Source organism: Gopherus evgoodei, chromosome 1, assembly GCF_007399415.2.
Source record: "Gopherus evgoodei ecotype Sinaloan lineage chromosome 1, rGopEvg1_v1.p, whole genome shotgun sequence".
Lineage (NCBI taxonomy): Eukaryota > Metazoa > Chordata > Testudines > Testudinidae > Gopherus > Gopherus evgoodei.
In genome coordinates this window covers 162800000-162816082 of record NC_044322.1, presented here as the reverse complement: position 1 = coordinate 162816082, position 16083 = coordinate 162800000, and the positions used below count along the sequence as shown (strand labels likewise).

Genomic DNA, 16083 nt, shown 5'->3' with positions numbered 1-16083 from the left:
TTAAATCAAAATAAATTATATACATTTAATACAAATCTAGGAAATTATTAGCTAACATTAGTATCCATACAACTCCCACATGGTTTAGCATCACACCCACATATAATACGTACCCACAGTGACAGCCTACATACCACCTCAACTTATTCCCTTCCTATACAAACTGACACCCACCCTTAGTCACATAAAGTCAAATGCATGTAAGTAGCTTATGTTGGAGATTTAGTTTAGAGCTGCATGAATCTAAACTTTGAACTGTCATAATAACCCAGCTACTTGCTAGCTAGAGAGAGCCAAATAAATGTCAGACTCAAATTATAAGTTTTGAAAAGGAGTTATTTTCAATTGCTAACTCCTAAACTACAGAACAGATTTAGGCCCAAGTCCTGCAAACACTTACATACACATATCTAAGCGTTTGCAGGAACAGAGTTTCACTTATGACTTTCCTGAAAATTCAGTCTTTACGCAAAGAGTAAATGTTATAAATTTGGTGTTGATACAGATTTGTTATATATTAAACTAAGATTTAATCCCCAATCCTGCGAATAATCTCCACACAGGCAGACTTCTGTGCTTATGCAAAACTTATTGTAGGATCCAGGCATAAAACTGCAAACCTCAAGACAACCTCAATTGTGGAGCTACCACTGATGCCTTCATCATTTATCTGCATATATGCAGATAGACTGAAGGTCCATAGAAGATTTTTCCTTTTCACAAACACCCCAAAATGTACTTTCCCCCACTCTGCCCCTTCTTCTGAGGCCCTGCCCCCCACTCCGCCCCCTTTCCCGAGGCTCCCACTCATCCACCAGTCGCTGCTCTTCACCCTCCCCCAAGCACCTTCCACCAGCCACCAAACAGCTGATCAGCAGCACTGCCAAACAGCTGTGGTTGGTGGGTGCCGAGCACCCACTATTTTTTTTTCCTGTAGGTGCTAGAGCCCCGGGGCATCCACGGAGTCAGCACCCATGGTTTTAGCAGTTTTACACTTTCTTATTTTTTAGGCCCAATCCTACTCCTATTGAAGTGAATGACAAAAGGCCTCTTGACTTCAATGGAAACATAATTAGGCTTTTTTAGGCCACTCCTGAAATCCTTTACTGTATGAAACTCCCACTGAATTAAACAGGAACTCAATGCATGGAGAGCTTATGAGACTTAAGTATTATATAATTGTAACATTATTTAAAGGTAATGTTGGACTTTTTATAATATTTCAATTTTCCATTTCAATAGCTCATTCATTGGTGCAATTTTATATTTTAATTTTTCTTCCATAAAATAAATTTTTCCTGGTTAACTTTTTCCCTCTTTGGGGATAACTTGATTATATCACAGTAAAGAAGAAAAGCTTTGTGCCTTAAACATGGACTCCTTATTGCCTAATTTTAAAATATGTGAAAAGTTATACACCATGTCAGCGTCAGGGTGTGGTACATTATTCTCTGTCATGAAAAAGCAGCCTCCATCTGTGAGTGAATAAGTTGCCTTTTCATGGAAATACTTCAGAGAGCATTTCCATAAAAATCTGCCCTGGCACAGTTCTGTTTCTTTTGCCTTTTACCCAAAAGTGTTTCTTCTTTGATTTTTGTTTTGAATAAGGCACAATGGTCATTTTAAGGGGAAAAAAAACCCAAACTTTCCACTTTTGCATAAGAGAAAACACCATAGTCAATGTAATGCAGCTGCATGAAAACATCAATAGCTCTGTATGCGTATTTAGAATCAAGGCTAGTCTGAGGAAACATTACTACTAACATCTGCCTTTATTAAAAACAATCATTGCCCCAAATACTGCAGTAGCCCACTGATGTATGCTGAAGTGTTATGGACCATTCCTGCAGAACCCTGTTTTCTTTTTTTATTATATGTGTACAGCCCCCCAAAACCCTCTCTTTTTCCCTCCAAAGCACATGGGTCCTAAAGCTACTGCTAAAATAGACTTCAGAGTAGTAAATGGAAGTACTTTCTGTGGGTCTGATCCAACTCCCATTGAAATCAATTTAATCCAACTCGCACTGAAGTAAATGAGAGTCTTTTCATTAACTTTGATGAGAGTTAGATCAGGCCCCAGTTTGACTAGCACATTTGGGGGCGAGGAGTGGCAGGGAGCAAGGATTGTTCCTCCAGGCACACACACAGGATCTGATCCTACATAATTGTCATTGATATCACTGGAAGCAAGATTACGCTCCTCATTACTGGAATTCTGATATATTCTGTCTGCATTTTGATGAATTTACTCAAATGTGAATACTAAATTATTACCTAAATTCATGAGTTTCAGATTTTCAGGAGTGTTTGCCCTTCACAGAGGCCGAAAAAGGACAGTATGGGGTCAGCTTAATGAAGTTGGTTTTATTCTTTGGGAACCAAAATGGCAAACCTCTAATCGCTATTTTTTCTCATTATCAATTATGAGTTTAATGATTTTTATTTGAGTAACAATTCAAAACCATGTATTCTTTAATGTTCAATTATTACACTGTCTGGTTGTAGTGTCTTTCCTTAGGAATGCCATTGTGTAATGTCACATGGAAGAAGCATTTCTGAGATCTTGCAATAATTTACATCCCAATGAAAAACATTAGGGGCTCTTTATTACAAAGGCCAAAATTTTAATAACTTGCATAAAAATTAGGGCACTCCAACTCTCCAGTCTAACCTAAAATAACTGATCAATGGGAAAGATGTGGTTTAGTAGCCTAAGCTCAGGACTGGCAGCCATGAACTCCTGAATTCTAATTCCAGCTCTAGTACTGAACTCTCCTCTGTGGTCTTATGCAAGTTACTTAACTAGTTCTTTGTCTCAGTTAATGTTTATAACATACTTTGGAGATATTTGCCCTGATCCTCAGTTTTGGCCTAGGAGTTCATTGCATTGGATTGCTGAGGAAGATTTGGCATAGAAAGGTAGTTTTAAGCCATGTTTGCACCTCCATGATCCTAGAGCCACCTAAGAATCCTCAAGATGCTGGCTAAGCTGACTTTAGAGCAGCACAAATTTGTCATACTGTAAGAGTAGAACAGGCTTGTTAAGGACTATTATTACTGCTACTCATAAATATGGCTACTCACTGCAGTAAAGGAAACACACAGCATATGTGCTGAATGGCAGTGAGCAAGTCCAAAGGAGGATGGAGAAAAATCATTAAAGATCTGTCATGAAAGAGCAAGTTACATTCATGCAAGGACAGCAGACATTTTGAAAAATATCAAGTGCACATGTGGAAGCTACAGAAGGATTGCTGCCATCTCTGTGACTTACAACGATGCAACAGATACTTCCTATGGAAATTGATCCTGGCAGGACAATGATGGTCATATATTTTAAGGGGTAGGATGCAGAGTTATTCTTGACCTCCCACTCCAGATGTTTTCCCCTTCATAACAGGCATGAATGTTTTCTTGTTGCATCCATTTTTTGAACAATCTAACATGTGGCCTGCATGACTAACTTTATTTTTATTTGAGATTTTCTTTCAAGATATTCTTTCAAGATAATGGGGTCATAACTGGATCTTAATTTAAACAGAGGGCATTTTTGTAGGGACTTGGTAGATCAATGTCTAATGTTTAATGATTTTCTGCACCACTGGTTTCCCCCTAATTGTGAAGGAAATGGGTTTGCCTTAGTCCATTTCCCCAAAGCATTCATTATTGCCAACAGCACAGGATGTAGGAATAGCATCCTTTAGACCATCACATGCCTCAGAAGCATCAACATGAACAAACTGTGTTGAGATAATGCCTGAGCCACCTCTGTGAGCCTAAATGGGTTTATATGAGCATTGCACACTGATACAGGCTAACTTTTGCTTCCTGAATAATATAGAGTAGGGAGGGACACTTTAATTAAACAGCAAGGACAGGTGACTCTTTAAAGCAACAAAATGTTTAGCAACTATGTGAGCCTCATTCCAGGCTTTGCGAGGAACTCAGCAATTGGTTGGTCTTGGGGAACTGAAAGCGTAGAGTTAACCCTGCTGCAGAATGCCCTGTGTTGAGTCACCCAGTTCCGTTATGTGCTCAAAAGGAGATCATTCCTGCTTACATTTGAAATCTGTAGTCAAGAATGCAGTCTATATTATAAAGCAGATTCAGTGCTTTTTATTTGTATGTCATACATTTGTTTAAGTGAATTTAGAGCTCATGAAAGAAATGTATTGACGGCACTGGACACTGAAATCCTCGATCCAAAGAACAGCAGCTGCAGTCTAACTTTCCCTACATTATGCTCTTCAACTCTATTCTGAAGGGGACCCAACAGGTCTGAGAGAAGAATTCTACCTTCATGTCCATTCTTTCTTTAGACTCTCTGCTAAGATTGCCAACACAGGTGTCAATTAACAAGAACTGTGGAGGGAATTTTTGTCCCAAGTACATGATTTTTATCCCCTTTCTTCTTCACCATGAAAATCACTCATCCCACTTAAAGGGAAGGAGAAATGGAGCTGATGTGCTAGAACAATGCAAACCTGTGTGCTTTCTGTTAATTTTGTCATATCTTAAATGCCTTTCACATTTTAAAGGGACAAAACAAGCAGTATTCTGCAGTGGAAGTGCTACTGGGCCTCATGACAGAAGACATGGGAAGGGGATGTTAGAAGTCCGTGACAGCACAGCTCTCCTGAATCTTTGTGGAAAGGGACTGGAAAGCGACAGGGACAGTAGGAGGCACAGAGCCTGTATGCATGTAATCCTGTACCTCTAGGAAAAGAACCCATACAGAGGCTGGAAACACTGCTCGTCTGTTCTGGGGAAATTCCTTCTAATTCTTCTGTACAAAAGACAGGATTTGCTTCCTGTGTGAAGATAAGTGTGGAGGTTCACCACCCCACCCCCCACAAAATTCTGCAGATCTTGAGGGATCTGCAAGATTTCATGGCTGAAGACTCTGTCACTTCCAATGGAAGAATCAGGGTGAAATCCTGGCCCCTTCAGGTCAGTGGGGATATACCCTTCACTTCCATGGGATCAGGTCTTCATCCACAGAGAACACATGCCAAGTTTCCAAACCCTTCATCCTAGGTTATTTTGAACTAGGGAAGCATAGGGACCCTTTGGTATATTTTTTATTTAAAACCAACTGAAAATGTTGAATATGGACAGAACCTGTAACAGAGTGGCTTACCTCTGGGCTGGAGAGCCTAGAGCTAAGCCAGCCCTGATTACAGGATGAGCCAAACCTGGGTTGGACAGGTGATTCCCCATATATAAAAAGCGGGATGTTACAGTAAAATGTTGGGGAAAGAGTTTAGATAATTTCAGGGAGCAAGAAGGCCCCCGAGTGACAAGGAAAAAGTTGGAGTGAGTGGGAGAAAGCTCTCCAGGCAGGTAGGCTTGGGAGAGACTGCAAAGGCCAGCTGAGTTGAAAACTAAGAATTTCTGCTTTTATTATTTTGGGTTAATCAGAAAAGAGGCACTGAACTGGGCTTAAGACCTAGAGGACAGGAGTGTACCAAAGGTCTTAACAAAGTGGGCCAAGAGGGGATTTGTTTGAATGATGTGTGGACAGTGAGTTCTTAAAGGGCCCTGAGGAGGGAGGAAAACAGAGGGAGGGTGCTGTAGAATGACCTCTAGCTCTGAGAGGGTGTGGATAGTGCCAACTCTGTTACAGAACATTTAAACACTTTTTCTGTCTTTTGATAGGACTACTGCTCTGAGAGTGGATAACATGACTGACAAGTCCACATTTGAGGTTGAAGTGAAATATATGAATGGGTTTGAATTGTCACAAGCCAGTCAGGATTCTTAGGCTCCCAACTTGCGTCTTTTAAAACAGACTATTGCTCAGAAATTTACTATTGTGTATATAGGAGTAAGCGGCCTTTTGTGAATTCATTTCTCTTTAACCAGGTTGCTGATTATACGGGGGCCAGATCCAACTTCCACTGAAATCAATGGAAAGTCTCATTTGGGACAGATCCTCAGTTGGTGTTAATCAGCATAGCTCCATTGACTTCAGTGGGTGCTGGCTTAGACCTTAAATGCACAGAAGCAGTGAACGTTTTAGTCTCACTTGAATATCAGCTTTACCACTTAGGGTTTTGATTGCCAGTGATTACATCATTTTCTCAAAGACCACAAATACTGGTGGCTTACATCACTGTGGTTCCAGACTCATTTTTAGCTTAGACCACTCACTTTGCACATTCTAAGTGTAACCTGCAGTGAATGATTACAAGAGTCTTAATATATGTCTCACAAATTTAATTGCAAAGCCTATATTAGAACTTTTATTGGGAATCCAGGATGTTTGAAAATTATGATTCATTTTACCATTAACATACACATTTAAGCGAAAGGGGAATCACACTTTCCCCCCCTCCAAATGTTGAAATGATCCAAACAGGACTCCCCTTCCCAGTGAGTTCAAACAGCTTCTTTCAATATTTCTCTTACGTACAATATGGTCTGATGCCACATATTCATTACAAATATCACACACAATTTGTCCAGTTTTGAAGCGGACACTGAAATACAGCAAAGCAACCCTCTCTCACTCACATTTCAGCTTTCCACGAGAAGTGCCAGAGCAAGTATGTTATTTTAGTAAGAGTTTAAAGGGCACTTATGGGCAGAAAACTGTGTAAAAATGGCACCTTTTTACTCAACAGATCTGTTCCCTGTGAGTATTCTGAGTCATGTCTGCTTACTTCAGTGACTGAAATAGATTTTTCACTACTTTTCAGTCCTCTTTAGTCCTGCAGAACAACCACAGCAATGAGACACTTAGAGGGATTCTAATCTGGCTAACACCTCATCAAGAAATTTGTTCACTAAATTCTAGCTGCAGAATCTTTACCACTGGCATTGTTGCAAAAGCCAGAAGGAATAGTGCTCAGCGTACAGATTAAGTTTGCAAGGCTGGCAGTTAAACCCTTTTCCCCAGTAAACTGCCATGGAACGCACTGAAAGCCAACAAACCATGGAACATCCCTACCCCCCGCTATGCTAGCTCTTACAGAGTTACTTTTCAAAATATGACCGCAACTTCAGAGGTAAGCTGCACCTAGTTGCTCAGCTAACACTTTGAGGAGTCACATGATAAGATACCACTCACTGAGTAAAAACAACTCTATGCAGAGGGCCAGCACAAAGCTTATGTGCTGCTTTAGCCCTGCTTTGAGAGTGCAAGTGGGGCTTGAGAGATTTAAGTGGCGCAGAGGCCTTCTGCTGGATAAAATTCACTCAATGTTTAAAATGTCAAACACACTTGAACACTTCTTTAAAAAAAATACAAATTGACATTTCTAAGCTATCTTGGTTCTGTCATCAGCAGAATGGAATCTCAGTAACAGTACAGTATATGTCTGTCTTGTTTCAGAACTAACTTAATATTGAAACATTTTATGGACAAAACATTTACATTTCACATTTTTGACTGAATTTAAAATACATATCACACCAGAAAGCATAAAATAGCTTTTCCTTTTCTTGGTGAAAGTACTATACAGTAAGAGTGGATTTAGCATCTGTTTGACTGGCAAACTTTATTGCTGTTTTGGTAATATATATGCATTTTTAAACAATGATCAGCTCCCAAGATATTGCATTTGTGTATCTGTAGAAACAAGACTATTAAATGCTATTAAAAACATAATGTGCTAACTTTAAAGCAGTTTTATTATTAATTTTAAAATACGAATTTAGCATTCTGTTCAGTTGATCTCTTTATAGTCAAATGATTTTTGTTCAATCTCTCTGAAATCAGCTGCTAGTATTCTGAGGTCTGATCCAAAACCTATTTAAGTCACTTGGAGTCTTTCCATTGACTTCACTGGGCTTTGGATCAGACCCTAAGGGTGCAATTCTCATTTCAATAAAACTCCTATTGAGTCAGTGAGGGATTTACCTGAATAAGGATCAAAATCTTAAATTCTGATGTAGCAAATCACTTCAGCATATACTTAAATTGAAGCACATGCCCAAGTGCTGTGCTGAATTGGGGCCTTAGTGATATTTACTTAGATGCATCCAACGAAGTGGATATTCACCCCGAAAGCTCATGCTCCAATACATATGTTAGTCTATAAGGTGCCACAGGATTCTTTGCTGCTTTTACTTAGATCTGTTCCTTATAGTTTCAGAATGTTGACATATATATTGGTGGCAGATGATTTAGCTTGTGTTGTTTGCAAGAGATGCCGAGTATAGTGTGGATTGTTGGCTGTAAAAATGCTAGATAACTCGTAAATGGAAAGAAAGTTATTGAACCATATTCTCTGAATTTCACCCTAGGCAAGCCTAATGAAATCAGTATGTGCATTGGGTGTAAATCAGGGTAGAATTGGGCCCTTGATTTTTTACATCAACTGTTTCTGTTAAAATCTACTTTTGATGCCATTGGAACAAATGTATTCTAAGAAAACCTATAAACTTTTGAACAGTCAACTACATTCAGTGCAGCAATTGTGACAGTAAAAGTTTCTTTTGAAAACGTATGGCTTAATTTTATTATACCTATTTTACATGAGGTTCTGCAAAAAAAAAAAATCGGATTATTTCTAAAGCAGACTTTGAAGTCCAGTCCCACTATATGTTATAAAGAAATATATCACGTTACTTTTGAAGTAACACCATAAATCCTCAGTAGCTAATTTCTGTATTCTATAGAGAATAGTCCATTTCATAAACTGAATTTTAAATCAAAATTTAAATCTATTAGGGAGTTTATCCAGAACTGACAACACTTCCCTAGAAAACTGAAATTATTCAGAAGCAAAGGTTTCTAAGCTATCATAATTTCTTTCCTTACACAGACCATTTTAATTTTCTAAATAATACTGGTAAGTATAAAACTGTGTTGTACAGTGCTGAGCTTTTAAATTGAGCTTAACTTTTCTAAGTGATTCACTGTACAGTTCAAGAAACTTATGAAACTTTCATGAATAAATTTAATTGTGTTAAGATAATCATTAATTGACTGAATACACTGAAACTGCTCAATGAAAGAAAATAGTTTTAAAAAAAGTTTGATCACAACACGTCCTGCATACTAAACATATCGACTTTTAATCAGCAAAAACAAATTAGCTAACACACAGCACTACGGCTAATCACAACACTTTCCTAGCTAAATTTTGTAATCTGCATGATTCATAATTTAGAAGATACGAATATGTATAGAACGTAACACAACAGGGCCCTGATCCGCACACCGGACTCTCAGCACTACCACATAATATAAACATGAAATAAATATTCAATCTGGCAATTGTCACAGACTTAATAGTGCAGGCAAACAGGCTGGACATAGCTGTTATAGAAAAGACAGGCAAGACTATATTAATTGACATTGCCATGCCAGCAGACAGAAACAGGAAGAGAAGATAGCGAAGTATGGAGAACTCTGCCACGAAGCAGAATGTTTATGGAAAACTAGAACAAAGACGACCCCAGCGATTACTGGAGCACTTGAAGAGATCCCTAAGGGGCAGCTCAAGAACATGTTAGGAGTGCAAGACATCATGATCCGTGACTTCCAGAAAACAGCAGTGCTCTTGGGCACTATGAGAATTTTAAGGGAACTCAAAGGAGACTGAATGTATTTGAGCGCCTAAAATGCTGGATTTCTGTAGAATTTAACAAAACTCCAGATTGCCCACCCTTACAGAATCAGTTTTTGGCAGGGTTGATTGGTGACTCATGGTGGTAGCTTTCCCCTTTTTATGCTTAAAGATCTTGTACGTTCTGAAGACTGTTTGTTGTTTGTTTGTTTTTTAAATCCCCATGATATAATACTGAGGCATAACAACAACAACGTTTTCCTAATTACACAAAGCCTTAGAACAAATGGCAGTTATGGCCAATTAATGGTGTTTGGTGCATAACTTGAAGTAAAAGACATTTGTACAAGGGATCTATGCTGGGGCATGACAGGGAATGGAATCTTACTCCTCGCCAGTCTGGTCGGGACTGTTATTACCTGCGGGATGTGAGGGTACCAGAGCCTGAGTTTGGAAGACTGCGGAGCAAATGGAACAGCTCCACAGCCTGAGCCCAAGTCAGCTGGCATGGGCCACATGCAGGTTTTTCTTTGCTGGGTAGACATGCCAAGATGCTGCTGCTCTTACAGCCCAGCCCATTTGCTGTAGTAGTGGCCATAACCTACTATGTCCCCTTGCTGTAAATGAGGTTGTGGTATTATTGTCTTACCCACTGGCCATTCTCTGCTTCCACATTGCTGTCCCACCCACAAACTCCTGTGCCCTGTTCTCAAGTAGAGGTTACCTATAAAGCCATTGCAAAGCCCTCTGAACAGCCTCTCCAGTTCCAGGCTCCTTGTGAAGTGATAATACATCTGCACTCCATTTTGAACCTTCTGAAGAATCTGCTTTTTACTCCAAAATTTTCAGAATTGGGTTCCTAAAATCAGTTTTAATCCATATTTAGCATCTCTGGAAGCCAAGCCCCTTATCTGAGAGCCTAAACATGAATTTAGCTGCCTAACTTTAGCCACCTGTGGTTGAAAATTCTGGATTAAATGCAAGATCCTGAAAAAGGCCCCAAAATGCAGTGGAAAGCAGTGAAAGGAAATCATGCTTATCTTTAGGCCTAGCCCTTTTTTAAAAGGTAACCATTTTAATTATTTTAACAATACTATACAATGTCAGAACATATGAGTAATCTACTGATTGCTATATTAAAGGCACAAATACAAGCACATCACCAGTTGACGGACAGGTTAAGAAATTGGAAGTTATGACACTGAAAGAATACTTTAACAGCCACCCAAACGCCATGATGATGGGCTCCTGATGGATTAGATCATCTGTTTTAAAACATCCTTAACTCAAAAATAAAGTCCCAGTCCTGAAACCACATACACACACAAGTAACCTCACACATGACTAGTCACATGGAGTTCACTGGGGCTACTCCTGCGTGTAGTAAGTAGTTGCAAGCTTGTGGCCTTAGTTTAAAACTACTCTCCATCAAGGCATACTTATGATTCTTTGTGTATTGTACCTCAAGATAAAATGAAAACATATGGTTATTGTCTTCTGTTTGATAATGCAGCATATAAATATTAATTTTCTTATATAACAAAAATAACTAGTGATTTTGTTCTTTTTGTCTTGGAGAAAGTTTTTCTTATTCGAATGAAGTTGTGCCAAGAAGGGATTACATATGATGCAAGCAGCATGCAAGAACAATCTATTTCTTCTAACAAATTTCTAAATTAAAAAGGACTACCAGAGTGTGGCTGCAATGCAACTTTGAGAAAAAAATCTTTAGGACACAGTCTCCTACTCTATGCAGGCAAAACAGTTGTTGAAGTTAGTGGCAGTTTTGCCTGCATTAGATGTATGGGAATCAGACCTTTAGTGAATCTATTCATGTTTATACTACATCAAATATTACTTTAGTTCTCCAGTCAACATAAAAAATGTCTAACTCAGATATTTTATTTTTCATACACACATCCATGTTAATCAGTAGTATGCATGCATCTTCTGTATCTAAAAAAGTGTATACCCTTTAGTTTTCATTGTTAAATCACTGTTTCCTATACTCAATCAAGTCCAACAGATTATACACACACCACTATCTATAAATAGAGGAGGTTAAAATGCAGGTTAAATATAACAGATACGTCCATAGCTCCATATTTAGACATACCCTTTAATTTTTTTCTATTGCCTATTTTTTACTTACATTTAAATTTAGCAAAGTAATTTTAGACTGCCAGCTTTCTACCTACACTAGTCTTACTATGCTACCAAGTAAGCATATTAAATTTTGCCCTCCTACTTCATCATCTTGCAGAATGCCAAATTAAATGTGACCCCGTAGAGCTCAAACCCGAATTCTACATTGGGACAAAATTCTGAGATGTTTGACGTCAGTGGGAGCTTTACCTGAGTAAGAAGTGCAGGACCAAGACCATAAGAGGGGGAAAAAATACTCTGTTGGTTGTGAAAGTGAATAGTTGCAGGCTCTAATGAAAACCAGAGTAAGGCATTACCGCATGAAAGGTATTTTTTTTCAACTCATGGGTCAACATTATACTGAAAGCATCTTGCTAAAATGTATTTTATGACCAAATCTCTTTAAAATTAACAGATGGGAAAGTTGCAAATACAAAATATAGACTAAAAGAGCAACTTCATGTTAGAAAAATGCACTGTGCAGCATTAGATATGCAGAGCTTGATCTTGCACCAGTGACCTCAATGGAAGCTGTATCAGGCTCGCAGGACCCTTTCTTGCAAATACTCCCTGTAAGCAACTTCTATCTGGAGTAGGTCTCATTGACTTCCACATAACTATTTGCATGATTAAAGGAAGTAAGGCGTAACCTTACATTTGTCCATTTGCCTTTTCCAGAAAAATGTATTTACCGTGAAAATAACCAGTTCCATAGTAATTAAAACATTTCTAAAAGATGTTTTCAATTAAAAGGTCCTTTTCAGTCTCACTACATTAAAAGGCTCTGCTAACCCATTCTGTTAAGTTCTCCTGTATTTAAGAATTGCGCACACACATAAAAGGAGGGGAAAGAAATGTAACATTTTGGTATGCCCAGATACCATCATGACTGCAAAAGATTTTGGAGTTCTTTAGCCCTGAGTGCATATAACTAGGAATGGGATGAAACAGTGCTTTGCTGATTACCTGGACACGACTGACAGTGCATCATTAATAAACTACTTTGGTGAAAAAGAACCAATCAAATTAGCCTTACGTGTAGGTAGAGGAGAGTTGGCATTTTGTGTGGAGTGAAATAGAAAGGGATTTGCCTCATCAGTGGTTAGTTATTTTGCTCATGCAATGTTGTTGGATCACAGGTTGTTATCCACGGATTTTATATTTGTTTACACATGTGCACAGTGCCTGCACAAAATAAGTTTTCCATATAACAGCAGATAGCAAAGTCACATCAGTGCTTCGTGTCCTAATACCAATATGACAAAGAAAATATTTTCAAAGCAACCATGATTTTAGCTATGGAAATTAAATTGTCATTTCAGATAAAAAAAATTTAACCTGATAATATATAAATAACAAATTTGCAACAACAAAGTCCATTTTGAAATTTGTGACAACCTGCATTTTGCTCTCATGGCTTATTTCACTTAAATCCCTCTATGGCATTAAAGTCTTGTCTTGTTTGAGAGTATAACAAGAATTCAAAGCAAACTTCATTAAAAGTATTTCAAAGAAGAGAAATAAAAGGGATGAGAAGACACTACTACAAAAGTATAAGCAGAAAGATGTGTCTAATATATAAGACACATAGTTAAACTTTATGTTTGGGGACTAAAGACTGCACATCATATAATCAAAACTGAGTAACATTTTAGCAGCACCAAACTCCTAAGGTAAAAACACACTAAACACTTCTAGAACTTACACTGACAGATCATTTATAAAATTCTTGTAACATGTAACTCTATCCAGTACTATATGATTTGTTTAACCTTGGGGAATAAATTGGGAGAAGGTGGGGGTGGATGCTATTCAAAACAAAATCCTGAAATGCTTTTTGAGTTGAGGATTTTTTTCCTGCAAAGATTTGCACAAATTTGTAACAAGTTAGCCAGTGTTTGCATGCGTGTGTTTATGAAACAGTAATATAAGGCCCGAATTATAACTTAATTTACAATATCCCTATATTTTTTAAAAGTCTTCTTTTAAGAAATGGATAAGATATTCAACACCAAAATATCTTTGTATCACATCACTTTGATTGTGTATTGGTTTGATTTGTCTTTTCTTATTTATTTAATTAAGAAGCTGTCAAACACTTAATTTAAAGTCCCCAGTTAACCAGAATGTATGTATCAGGTATGAGTTCAACAGTACCTAAGCTAATATCATTAAAGTTTTGATTTCTTGTTTTAGCCAGAAGCAGCCTGTTCAGTGTGCTCCATTTGCTTGAGTGAAACTATGCAAGTGGATAAAGGGTTAAAACTAAGGAATGTGACAGTTCTCCATGTGCAGTCCATAGACCTAAGTATCCCACTTTCCCTAGTGAACTCAAAATTACATGGACAGAATGTAAACTACAAACTATTACTCCAAAACTAATATTTTGTTAATACAGAGTAGGATTAGAATTTTGACTAAAAAGTAAAAGTTTACTTGCTGTTCTGTAGATTCATAGTAAATACAGTCATGAACGGAAGTTTATGCTAATTTTAACTTGTAGTTTTAGTTTTGTAACTCTGATTATTTACATTCAAAATACTGCTAGAAAGTCATCTGATCACTAAATATATTTATATCTGTGCACTTAATCTAAAATGTACCACAACCAATTCTGAATCTCACTAGATAATCTCAGTTTAATTTAAGGTTTAGGAAAATACATTTAAAGCATCATTTAACTTTTCCAAGAGCTGTACAATTTAAAAGGTACCACTGATACCAGTTAATTGAATCATGGATTGTAGGACAGAAAAATACTGGTGCTGCTATTATGAAAAGGAACAAATATGGAGAAATCATAGGGAAATAGCCACAAACCCAGCAGCCAGGCAGAAAATAAAGTGTATGAAGAAATTAAAACTGAAGACAGTTTAAAAGGATAAGTGTGGGGACAGTGGACATAAAGACATACTTTTCCTGCCACCATCCAGTATATCTAATGATCAAACCAAAAATAATAAGCACTTATATTCAAAACATACAAGTGCTGTGGAAAGATGTGGGATTACTGCGAAATATCAGTAACAACAAGCAACTCTGAAGGCACAAAACTTCTCTTGCAACTATTCCACGTATAATCAATCCAAGGTGATGATGGCGCATATTTCACAGCTCTATGCTCTGCGCTATACACACATGCATGGGCTGTGGAGAAAGAAGGATGTCTCTCAGCCATTCACCCAAAACCAAGGCAGCACCTTCATCCAGCCCTTATTGCCGGGCAACACCACCGAGCACACGTCCCATGTTCGGTTGCCCTACGGAAGGCTCCACATATTTTACCAATAAGCCGGGAATCTATCCCCACGAGCTTACTGGTGGCAGCACGTTTGCAGAGGATCCTTAACCTCTTCTGGGCTCTCTCTCCCCAGACACACACACCTGGGGCAGTAACGTTACCCACATTACACACACCCAGCGCAGAGGCAGGAAACTTGCCCCGCGGAGCCTGGCACCCTGCTCGCAACCAGCCCAGCCTCCTGGAGCAGCACCTTGCCGCCCGCCTGCGCCCACCGCCGCGAGCGCCCGCCGAACCCTGCGCGGGGCTGGGCTGACCCAAGGCAGGCGGCGGCCAGGCTGAGCCGCCGCTTGTCCCAGCGGAAGTGCAGGCAGGGAGTGCGCCTGGCTGCCGGCGCTCCGGGCCCTGCGCCGCCCCGGGGGGCATCGCCAGCCCCTCAGGTGCCCGCCCGGCGCTCCCCGGGGGGCAGGGGAACTGCGCCCTGTCAAACTTTCCCTGCCTGCCTGCCTCCCTCCCCACCCCAGTCCCAGCTGCTGGGGGGGCAGCCGAGGCCACGTCCTGTGTACACCCCCCCTGCCCCGAAGCGGCCCGAGCGGGCAGGAGAAGGGACTTACCGGGAGAGGCCGGGCACGGGGCGAGTCCGGGGCTGCGGGTGAAGCCAGTGGCCGCCGCCGCCACCAGTGAGTGAGTGAGTGAGTGAGTGCACGGGGGAGCCGCGGGCTGCACTGACTCACTTCACTCGGAATGGGCTCGGCCCAGAGCGCGGGCCCCGGGCTCGGCGAGCCTCTCTCCTGCTCCAATCATGGAGCAGGGCAACTGCCCAGGCTCTCCCCAGCTCCCTCCGTGCGGGGGGACCAGTCCCGCCGCGACCAGCCCGGGGCGCTCCGAGCACGCGGCCCCGGGTGGGCACGGACCCAGCAGATGGGCAGGGGGCGGGGGTGAGAGAGACCTGATGGGCTAGAAGGAGCGGGCTCGCGGGGTCCGCTGCAGCCTGGGAGCCGGGTGCTCAGAAGGGGCGGGGGAGAAATGAAACCTGAAAACTGACCAGAGTGGGCTGGGGGAGAGAACACAGGCGTCCGGGGTGTTTCCCCCCGGAACAGCGAACTTTACAAGGCATGGCTGGCTGCAAAGACCGCCCGGAGATACAAGACTGCGCCCCGATCCGAGGGAAAGCCGACG

At 40.2% G+C, this 16083-nt stretch overlaps 1 protein-coding gene across 2 annotated transcripts in view; it reads right to left on the bottom strand.

The window, feature by feature from the left end:
* The window catches only part of ERG (ETS transcription factor ERG), a 204136-nt gene extending 188422 nt beyond the window's left edge, over nt 1–15714 (bottom strand). The window contains exon 1 of one of the 2 annotated variants that reach the window (XM_030577732.1): nt 15519–15714. The gene's annotated coding sequence lies outside the window, so the exon portion shown is untranslated. The remainder of the gene's footprint in view (nt 1–15518) is intronic. The other variant, XM_030577692.1, reaches the window with a different exon arrangement.
* Between the last annotated feature and the right edge of the window lie 369 nt (nt 15715–16083).